An 11,140-nucleotide genomic window follows, 5' to 3' on the forward strand; every position below is an offset into this window, starting at 1 on the left:
ACTTGGTCTGCTTATCCAATCTGTTTTGTGGCATATGACTGCATATGGTCGGTGATGAACTGTTATCAAACTGCACTGAGGCTTATGAACTTATAAACTGTTAGTTAATACTGGTGCATATGGACTGTTATTTCACTGTACTGTGGCATACGGACTGTTATCTAACCACACTGGGGCATATGGGCTGCTATTTTACTGTACTGTGGCATACGGACTGTTACCTAACCACACTGGGGCATATGTACTGTTATTTTACTGTACTGTGGCACACGGACTGTTACCTAACCACACTGGGGCATATGTACTGTTATTTTACTGTACTGTGGCACACGGACTGTTACCTAACCACACTGGGGCATATGGTCTTTTTTTTCTAACTGCACTGTGGCACATGGTCTGTTATCAAATCTACTTTAACTGCACTGTGGCATACGGACTGGTATTTAACAGCACCGTGGCTCATGGACTGTTATATCTGCACTGTGGTATATGGACTGTTTTTTTAACTACTTAATTGCACTGAGGCATATAGGCTGCTACTTAACTGCATTGTGGCACTTAGCTTTGTACCCGCACATGGGCTGTGCATTGACTTACTACCTGTTCGGGGAATATGGGCTGTGCTGTCCGCTAACCAGCATCGGGAGCTTCATGCATGTATGTTTTTCTGCCACCCTGCAGTCTCCCACTGAGTGGGTTCTACACCCATGGATCCCACAAGGCACCCCCCACGTACCACCTACTCTAGGGCACAGCTCCTCACATGGGAACATACTGTAGCCCTACACCCAGAGGACAGTTTCCTGTCCGACTCCGTATGGAGCCACGTCCAGGAAATCACTGCCCCCGAGCTAGAACCCCGCACAAGCTGGCGACACAGAGGCTGTCGAGCAGGCGCACGGGTGAGACTGAAGAGGAAGGGCCTGCGGACAGCCATCCCTGCAGCCCTCCTCGCAAATGTCCGCTCCCTCCCCAATAAGTTAGATGAACTGAGACTCCTCTGGGACAAACGCGAACTTGGCAACAACACCCCAATTCTATGCTTCACAGAAACATGGCTCCATGATAACATCCCTGATAGCGCACTACATCTCCCAGGCTTCAGCCTCATCAGCGCAGACCGTGACAGCATCCTCACGGGGAAAAAGAAAAGGGGGAGGCATCTGTTTTTACATTAGCTCTGCTTGGTGCTCCAACTCCACCGTACTTGCAAAGAAATGCTCACCAGAGCTAGAGCTCCTTCTGGTAAATTGCAGACCGACATACTCACTTAGGGAGTTCTCTTCCTTCGTTCTCGCTGGTGTGTATATCCCACCTGATGCAGAGGTAAAAAATGCCCTGAGTGAGCTCACCGACACTATCGCGCAATGGGAGACGGCCCTCCCAGACTCACTGTTCATCGTCATAGGCGATTTCAACAGGGCCAACCTCTGCCAAGAGCTTCCCCGCTTCCATCAGCATGTCACCTGCCCCACCAGGAATGCCAACACACTGGACCACTGTTACACGGTCTTGAAGGATGCCTACAAAGCCACCCCTTGGACAGCTCTAGGCTCATCTGATCATTGTCTCATCCACTTGATACCAACTTACAGGAGACGCCTGGAGACATCGAAACCGGTCCTCAAATCCTCCAAAGTGTGGTCAAGCGAAGCGAAGCTACAACTTCAGGCCTGCTTCGACTGCACAGACTGGCAGACCCTGGAATCGCCAAACTTGGACGAATGGGCTGACAATGTTACCTCATACATTAACTTCTGTGAGAATCACTGCATACCAACAAAAACCTTTAAACTGTATCCTAACGACAAACCGTGGTTCTCAAAAAAACTACGGCAACTGCGCAGAAGCAAAGAGGACGCGCACAAGTCAGGAAACGAAGATGATTACAGAAGGGCAAGAAATGACCTAAACCGAGAACTGAGGGCTGCCAAGAAGGGCTATGCGGACAAACTGGAACAGAACCTCTCCTCAAACGACCCGCGAGCTGTGTGGAAAGGGCTCAAGGCCGCAACCAACTATAAGCCTCCCCCGCAGCATGCAACACCAAGTGCTGAGCTTGCCGAGAATCTCAGTGAATTTTACTGCAGATTTGAGAACCAGTCTCCCCCACAGCTACGGGCACCTCTCCCCTCCCCTGCCACTGAGGCCCCGAGACCAGACTCGCCCCTTCCACCGGTGAACGAGGCGGATGTTCTGAAACACTTGTTAAGGATAAATGTCAGGAAAGCCTCCGGCCCGGACGGTGTGTCACCAGCCTGCCTGAAAACCGGCGCTCGACAGCTCGCCCCTATACTTTCCTCCATCTTCAACAAGTCCCTTCAGAGCGGGAAAGTCCCCGCTTGCTTCAAGAGGTCCACCATCATCCCTGTCCCCAAAAAGCAAGGCGCCACCGACCTCAACAACTTCAGGCCCGTGGCACTTACATCAGTCATCATGAAGGTTCTTGAAAGGATGGTGCTCCCCCTCCTCAAGCTCACCACTGAGGCCCTGCTGGATCAGCATCAGTTCGCATACAGAGCAAACAGGTCCACCGACGACGCCATCAATATCTGCCTGGAGCTCGTCCATGATCATCTGGACAAACCCGGCACGTATGCCAGGATCCTCCTTCTTGACTTCAGCTCAGCGTTCAATACCATCAGCCCCAAAATACTCCAGGAGAACCTTGCCGGACTCAGGGTCCACCCCACTCTACGCCTGTGGATCACGGACTTCCTCACCAACAGATCCCAGGTCGTTAAGCTAGGCACCATCTCCTCTCAACCTCGGATTACAAATACAGGAGCACCGCAAGGGTGCGTCCTGTCGCCGTTCCTGTTCTCCCTGTACACAAATGCTTGCAGATCCACAGCGGACTCCGTCAAAGTGATCAAATTCGCTGACGACACCACCATTGTCGGCCTCATCACTAAAAATGATGAGGAAGCGTACCGCCACCAGGTTGAGAGCATCTGCCACTGGTGCAGGGAGAACGGGCTGGTCCTAAACACGGCAAAAACTGTTGAGATGATTGTGGATTTTAGAAAGCACGCCATAGCCCCCCCTCCAATCCGTATTGACGACAAAGAAGTGGAAAGAGTTACCGGTGTACGACTTCTGGGCACAACCATCTCCAAGGACCTGAAGTGGAAGGCAAACACCTCCTCCATCCAGAGGAAAGCCCAGCAGAGGTTATACTATCTCCGTCAATTGAAGAAGTTTGGCATGTCCCCGAAACTTCTGACCAGCTTCTACTCTGCCACAATTGCATCTGTCCTCTGCTCTTCCATCCTAGTCTGGTATGCAAGCTCCTCCGCCAGCGACAGACACAAGTTACAGAGAGTCATCAGATCAGCGGAGAGAATCATAGGAAATTCACTACCCGCTCTGGACCTCCTCTACCACTCAAGACTGAGCTCCAGAGCTTTGAGGATTGTAAAGGACCCCTCACACCCTGGCAACCGTTTTTTCAGCCAGCTTCCTTTAGGCCGGAGGTACCGGTCCATCTACACCAGGACCACTAGACACAGAAACAGCTTCTTCCCCTCAGCTGTAAACTCACTAAACTCTCTCCATGCACTCCACACTACAACGTGACCATGTTTTGCCGCCACACATATCCCTCACTCACCTGAGTGCTGTATAACTATGCAAAAATTTGAATGTTGTTTGCTTGGATGTTTTCTCTGTATGTAATGTCTGATATAGTGTCGATCCTTTCTGATGTATTCTGTGTACCCTATCCTACCTGTATCCTGTACGTGCCAAGACCAATTCCGGGCACGACCCAGTCGTGCTTGGCGAAAATAAAGATTCTGATTCTGATTCTGATGTATGCAGGGCAAAATTCCCACATCGGGCAGTATAAAATAGAGCCGCACACGCCGTCACGTCACTTGACGAAGGCGTGGTTAGCGCCGAAACGCGTTGTGACGTCAGACGGCTCCAGCGTGACCAAGCCCCGCCCACCGAATCCAGCTCCGCGTCGGGAGACACCGCACCTGCTGTTTTGGCCAAACACAGGGTAGGAGAGGACGGCTGGCAGGCCTGAGAAGCGCTTTTGTTTTTAACACACTGTAAGTGTAACTTGTATGCGTGGAATTTTAAGTAAAGAAAAGTATTACACCAAAGGAGCGCTCTTGTCTCTTCTACTATTTTACCTAGGTCACTGGCACCACCCAGCAACCAGGAGCAGCACCTTGAAACCATCACAGCCCATACTGAGTGAGAGGGTAGCGCAGGAGAATCTCTTCCTTCTATAACACTTTATTACCTGATACACCTGTATACATTTATGCAATTGGTTCTAATACACATCACTTTGTCTCCAATTGTGTGCTCCTATTGTCTATTGCCTGAGGAAGCAGGTATGAGCCTGCGAAACGCATGGCGAACCCCCTGGCGTATACCAAATAAACACTTTATATTTTTGAATAATACAGTCTCTTGAGTCTGCTTGCAGGAGGTAAGTCCTCCACTGCCTCCTAAGCACTCAGTGTTTGTAGCTAGAGCTCTCTGTAAAGGTGCGTACACACGCACTACCGCCGGCAATGATGGGTCCGTCAGACCTTCTTGGGCGGGCGTTCCAGCGACAGTAGTGCGTGTGTACAGTCTGTCAGGCCTTATCAGTCCGCCGACAGTGCGTACACACATGCTACTGTCGGCTGAACGTCCGCCCAGCGAGAGGGTCTGACGGACCCATCGTTGCCGGCGGTAGTGCATGTGTATGCACCTTAACGTTGCAGGTCTGTAGTCTGTCACTTGTCAGCAAACTTTGTTAATTTATGCAGCTTGAAATAGGACTGATCAGATAACAATGAGGGGAGATATAATAGGCCCCTTTTCGGACTGTGTAAATCTGCATCAACTTAGAATTATTTTAATCACCTTGACGCTCCCTATCTGTCCCCTATGGTGTATACAGGCATAAGCTGGAGCACATGCCGCCCCCATGGAGGTACCCCTCACCTGCTGGTAAAAGGATCTTTCAATAATAAACAGTTCTACTCCAACACAAGCTGCATAATGAAACGTCATTGTGTACATCCCAACCAGGGAATGCTATATTCAGGAAAACACTGTCTGATGCTTCTGTGCAAAACCAGGGATCCTTAGTGACATCATCATCAGTGTGACCCCTTATCTGGTGACTCCACTACCTGGTAAAATGCCTCTGTACCTGTGCCATGTGCCATTCTCAGACCAGACCACTAATGTCAGTTAGGGCATGGCAGGAGGCTGGTGTGGATCTGCAAGCTCCGGGCATAGTACATAGGCATGCTGCCAGCTAGTGTAGGAGGCTGGTATGGATCTGCAAGCTCCGGGCATAGTACATAGGCATGCTGCCAGCTAGTGTAGGAGGCTGGTATGAATCTGCAAGCTCCGGGCATAGTACATAGGCATGCTGCCAGGCAGTGTAGGAGGCTGGTGTGGATCTGCAAGCTCCGGGCATAGTACATAGGCATGCTGCCAGCTAGTGCAGGAGGCTGGTGTGGAGCTGCAAGCTCCAGGCATAGTACATAGGCATGCTGCCAGCTAGTGTAGGAGGCTGGTGTGGATCTGCAAGCTCCAGGCATAGTACATAGGCATGCTGCCAGCTAGTGTAGGATTGTCCAGGTAAGGTATTACACTGATGAGCCATTGCTTAGCTTACCAAGTTACTCCAGTGAACAGCTAGGAATACCTGATTTATAACAGAAGAAAATAGACAATCCCTGTATTTATGCAGAAGCAGCCAACAGCTTAGTTTTGACTGCTGGTGATATACTGTATTTTCCTCCATATAAGACGCACTTTTCCTCCCCAAAAATGGTGCAAAAAGAGTATTCCTGACTTACTAACGCCAGCTGATACAACCCGCCACAATGTCAGGTATTCCCTGCATCAGCCCCCCATGTGGTCCGCTCACCCCTGCCTCCGCTTCCTCCCCTGTGTCTCCTGGCCCCATAGAAGTAATTTTACCAGCAGCTGTCTTACCTAATCCATGGTTTTTCTTTGTTGTTATCCCAAATTGTAACGATCGGTGTAACACAGAGAGGGTCTGATTACCGGTGAACTGCAGTATCACCGACAATGCAGAATATACCCGATTATTGATGATCTGCAGTATCACCGATAATCAGATATATATTCTAACCTCTGGACACCTGAGCAACGGGTGAGTGTTAATGCAACAGTAATACTTTGAGTTCACACAGAAGTAAGTACCTTTCGAGGCCTAGACTCTCCCAGGGGAGGAGCTAAGCAGAGAGAGGAAGGACAGAGTGTGAGTGACACCAATGAGGGAGTGTCACTAACAGATCTGGGAACTGCCTCTAACAGTAAGGCTAGTTCTCGAGGTCGGGCAAGCCAGGTTGTTAACACACAGACAGATAAGGTACAGATTCGGGAGACAGATACGGAATCCAATGAACAGGCAGGGTACGGCAACGGAGTATCAGAATAGCAGGGTACAGAATCAGGAGGCAGATACAGAGTCCAGGAACAAGCAGAGTTTGGCAACAGGTTATCAGAAATAGCAAGGTACAGAATCAGAGATCAAAGGAATAGTCAGGCAGGCAGAAGGTCATAACAAATAATACAGTATAATTTCCTAACGCTGAGGTGTGAGATCCTTGGCCGTCAACACCTTTGGAAACTATGCTAGAACACAGATACAGACAGGTCTGAGTGCTACCACAAAGTGATCGCAACGCCAGACAACCAGAGAATGACCAGCATCCAGTATATATACTTCAGTGCTCTCCAGCACCTCCCTTAATTGCTGGACCAATGAAAGATGCTGCAAATGTCAGCTGACCGGCCTGGTCAGCTGACCTTCCTCTGACTGCCATAAAAGCCCTGCCTCTCTGCGCGCGCACGCGTCCTCCTGAACCAGTGTGGACTATCAGTCCCAGCCACACCAGTCATGTGTTGTAATGTAGTAGCCGTATGGGATGCGGAATCCGCCACTACGCTGTCCGAGCGTGCAGCGTTTTCTCCGCGTCCCACCTTACTGAGAGAGGCAGAACTATGCGTACAAACCGCCGCATCAAACGCGGTGGTTTCTCCGCGTTCCTCTATGCCAGATGCGGAAACAGCCGCCTTATCTTGCGTCCATGCGCCGGCTTTTCCGCGTTTCTTCACAGTACCCCCCCTCTGAGGAGTGGACTCCGGACAGCTCCTTCCAGGCTTTTCAGGATGTAAAGCGTGGAATTCACCTTTCAGTTTGTCAGCATGCATGCGACCCTCCGGTACCCACGATCTCTCCTCCATACCATACCCCTTCCAGTGCACCAGATACTGTAGTGAATTCTGCACTATCTGTGAGTCTAAAATCCTTTCTACTTCATATTCAGGTTGGTCGTCTACCATCACAGGAGGAGGAGGAATGGGACCCACGTGGACAGCTGGTTTAAGTAATGACACGTGAAAAGATCTTACGCCACGCATGCTGGCAGGAAGATCGATGGCATACGTGACATTGTTGATCTTCCTAGATACGACAAAAGGACCCACAAACCTGGGACCTAACTTAGCCGAGGGTTGTTTCAGGGCTAAATGGCGTGTGGACACCCAGACCAGGTCTCCTGGTTGGAACTTCCACTCAACAGATCGTCTTTTGTCAGCCTGACCTTTCTGACTTTGAAAAGCCTTTTCCAAATTATTTTTTACGATTCCCCAAGTGGTTCTGAATGACTCTTGCCAAGCCTGCAAAGCTGGAAACGGAGTGGAGGCTACTGGTAACGGGGAAAATTTGGGCAACCTTCCAGTTACCACCTGAAACGGAGCGAACCCGGAGGAAGAGCTCTTCAAATTATTGTGTGCAAATTCTGCATATGGTAGAAATTTGACCCAATCATTTTGTGCCTCTGCCACATAGCACCTCAAGAACTGTTCCAATGATTGATTCGTTCTTTCTGTCTGACCATTGGTCTGTGGGTGGTAGCCAGACGAAAATGACAGTTCCATGCCCATTAGCTGGCAAAATGCCCTCCAAAATCTGGAAATGAATTGGACTCCCCGATCTGACACTATGTTTTCCGGAATGCCATGGAGTCGGAAAACGTGGGTGACAAAGAGATCGGCCAACTCCTGGGCAGAGGGGAGTCCTTTCAAGGGCACGAAATGGGCCATTTTGCTGAAACGGTCGACTACCACCCAGATGACCGACATGCCTTCAGACCTAGGAAGCTCGCCTACAAAATCCATGGACAAATGGGTCCACGGCTCACTTGGGGTGGGCAAAGGTTGCAAGGTTCCCACCGATGCCAGACGGGAGGGCTTGCTTCTCTCACACACAGCACACTCTCTAACATACTCCTTGCAGTCTGTTGCTAGGGAAGGCCACCAAGCACATCTAGCCACCAAGTCTTGCGTTCTGGAGGCCCCTGGATGCCCGGCATTTTTGTGCGAGTGAAACATCCGCAAAATCTGGAGAAGAAATGGCAGAGGCACAAACATGACCTCTTCAGGCTTTCCCTCAGGGACATCCTGCTGAAAGGGACTTAAAGTCTCTGTCCAGTCTCTCCAAGTCTCTGTGGCTCCCAGCACCACCTTCCGTGGAACAATGGGCTCTGGTTCAGGGGGCTGTGCTGTCTCCGGCTCGAAACATCTGGACAGGGAATCTGCCTTAATGTTTTTACTGCCTGGAGTGTATATAATTATAAACCTAAATCTCGAGAAGAACAGTGACCACCGAGCCTGACGGGGACTCAATCTCTTAGCCCCCTCAATGTATTCCAAATTTTTGTGGTCAGTGTAAACTGTAATCGTATGTTCTGCCCCTTCTAGCCAATGACGCCATTCTTCAAAGGCCAACTTAATGGCTAGAAGCTCCCTGTTACCAATATCGTAGTTTCTCTCCGCAGATGAAAACCTCAGAGAGAAATAGGCACACGGTTGCAACCTCCCCTGCAGCCCAGAACGTTGAGACAGCACAGCCCCTACTCCAACTTCTGAGGCGTCAACCTCCACAATGAATGGGTAAGAGGTGTCTACGTGTCTCAATATGGGTGCAGAGCAAAACAGTTCCTTCAGAGTGGAGAAGGCGGCCAGGGCCTCGGGGGACCAGTGATTGGTATCTGCCCCTTTCTTAGTGAGACTGGTGAGGGGTGCTATGACTGTAGAGTATCCCTTTATGAACCTTCTATAGTAATTTGCAAACCCTAAAAATCTCTGAAGAGATTTAAGTCCCACTGGCTGAGGCCACTCCAGTACCGCAGAGACTTTGGCGGGATCCATAGACAGGCCAGAAGTGGAAATTATGTATCCCAGTAAAGCAACAGATGTCACCTCAAAAATGCATTTCTCTGGTTTAGCATAAAGCCTGTTCTGTCTAAGTTTGTGCAGCACAAATTTAACATGAGCTCTGTGCTCAGAGAGGTTGTTCGAGAAGATTAAAATGTCATCTAGGTAAATTAGGACAAATTTACCCAACACCTCCCTAAAAACCTCGTTAATGAGTTCTTGGAAGACGGCCGGGGCGTTACACAACCCGAAGGGCATCACCAGATACTTGTAGTGCCCGTCGGGTGTGTTGAAGGCCGTCTTCCACTCATCGCCCTCTCTGATCCGCACCAGGTTGTATGCACCCCGCAAATCCAGTTTAGAAAAGATCTTGGCATTAGTGACCTGAGTGAACAAATCGTCTATCAAGGGTAATGGATAGCGATTTTTAACTGTAATTTTATTCAGCGCCCGGTAATCAATGCATGGGCGAAGGCCTCCGTCTTTTTTCCTGACAAAAAAGAAACCTGCTCCGGCAGGCGACCGGGTAGGGCGAATGAACCCTTTGGCTAAGTTTTCACGGATGTATTCCTGCATGGCCACTTTTTCCGGCCCAGACAAATTGTATAGGTGGCCTCTAGGGGGCATACAACCTGATCGGAGATCAATCGGACAGTCGAACGGGCGATGGGGCGGTAGCTTATCAGCAGCTTTGGGACAGAATACGTCTGAGAACTCAACGTAAGAATCTGGGACACCCTCCACCTGAATCCTGGTCTGGCCTAGTTTCACCCTCCCTAAACAATGCTGAACACAATGGAGGGACCAGCTCGTTAACTGACCAGTGGACCAATCTATCTGTGGCGAATGGATGTGTAGCCACGGTATACCAAGGATGATAGTGGAGGTTGTCATGTGTAAAACAAAAAACTGCAGCCTCTCTTTATGTAATACCCCTATGGTGACTTCTACCTCTGGAGTCTGGGACAGTGGATGATTACGCTGTAGAGGGGAGTCGTCTACTGCCGTAACCTGCAGGGGTGGTTTAACTAGGGTGAGCGGAACACCTAATCTCTTAGCAAACTCGTAATCCATAAAATTTGCCGCTGAGCCCGAATCAACGAAAGCCTCAGAGACTTCAGATTTACCCTCCCATGTGACAGTACAAGGGAGGAGTAATCGTTTATCTTCTAGGGGTGAAAGTTGTGCGCCTAGGGTGTTACCCCCTACAACTCCTAGGCGGTAGCGTTTCCCGACTTATTTGGACAATTGCGTACTCTATGGCCCCCCTCTGCACAGTAAAGACATAACTGCTCGGACATCCTACGTCTTCACTCCACTTGGGATAGTTTTGACCAACCAATTTGCATAGGTTTGGGTGGAGGCGAGACGGAAGGAGGTGGAGTGACTGGAGGCGCAGCGTAGGACACCAATCTGACCTGACTACTACCCCGGATCTGCTTCTGATAGCGTAGTCTGCGGTCAACTCGGATGGCTGATGAAATGGTCTCAACGACAGTTTTAGGTTCTGGCAGACTTAACATAAGATTTGATACCTCATCTGACAATCCTGACAAGAAGCAGTCTAGGAGGGCATAAGTGTCCCACCTGGCTGAGACTGACCACCTCCTAAACTCTGCTGCGTAATCCTCGACCGGACCCTTGCCTTGACGCAAAAGCTTGAGCTTCCGCTCCGAAGTCGCAGCAAGGTCTGGGTCGTCGTAAATTACAGCCATAGCTTTAAAAAATTCATCCACTGAGGTCAGAACTAAATCTCCGGGGGGCAAACTGTACGCCCAGGTCTGAGAGTCGCCTGATAACAAGGTCTTAATAAATGTGACCCTTTGGGCCACAGTTCCCGAAGATCGGGGTCTCAACTCAAAGTAGAATAACACTCTACTCCTAAAATTTCGGAAGTCTGATCTGTGACCAGAAAATTTCTCAGGTACCG

The sequence above is a fragment of the Hyperolius riggenbachi genome, chromosome 10 (genome assembly GCF_040937935.1).
Source record: "Hyperolius riggenbachi isolate aHypRig1 chromosome 10, aHypRig1.pri, whole genome shotgun sequence".
Taxonomy (NCBI): Eukaryota; Metazoa; Chordata; class Amphibia; order Anura; family Hyperoliidae; genus Hyperolius; species Hyperolius riggenbachi.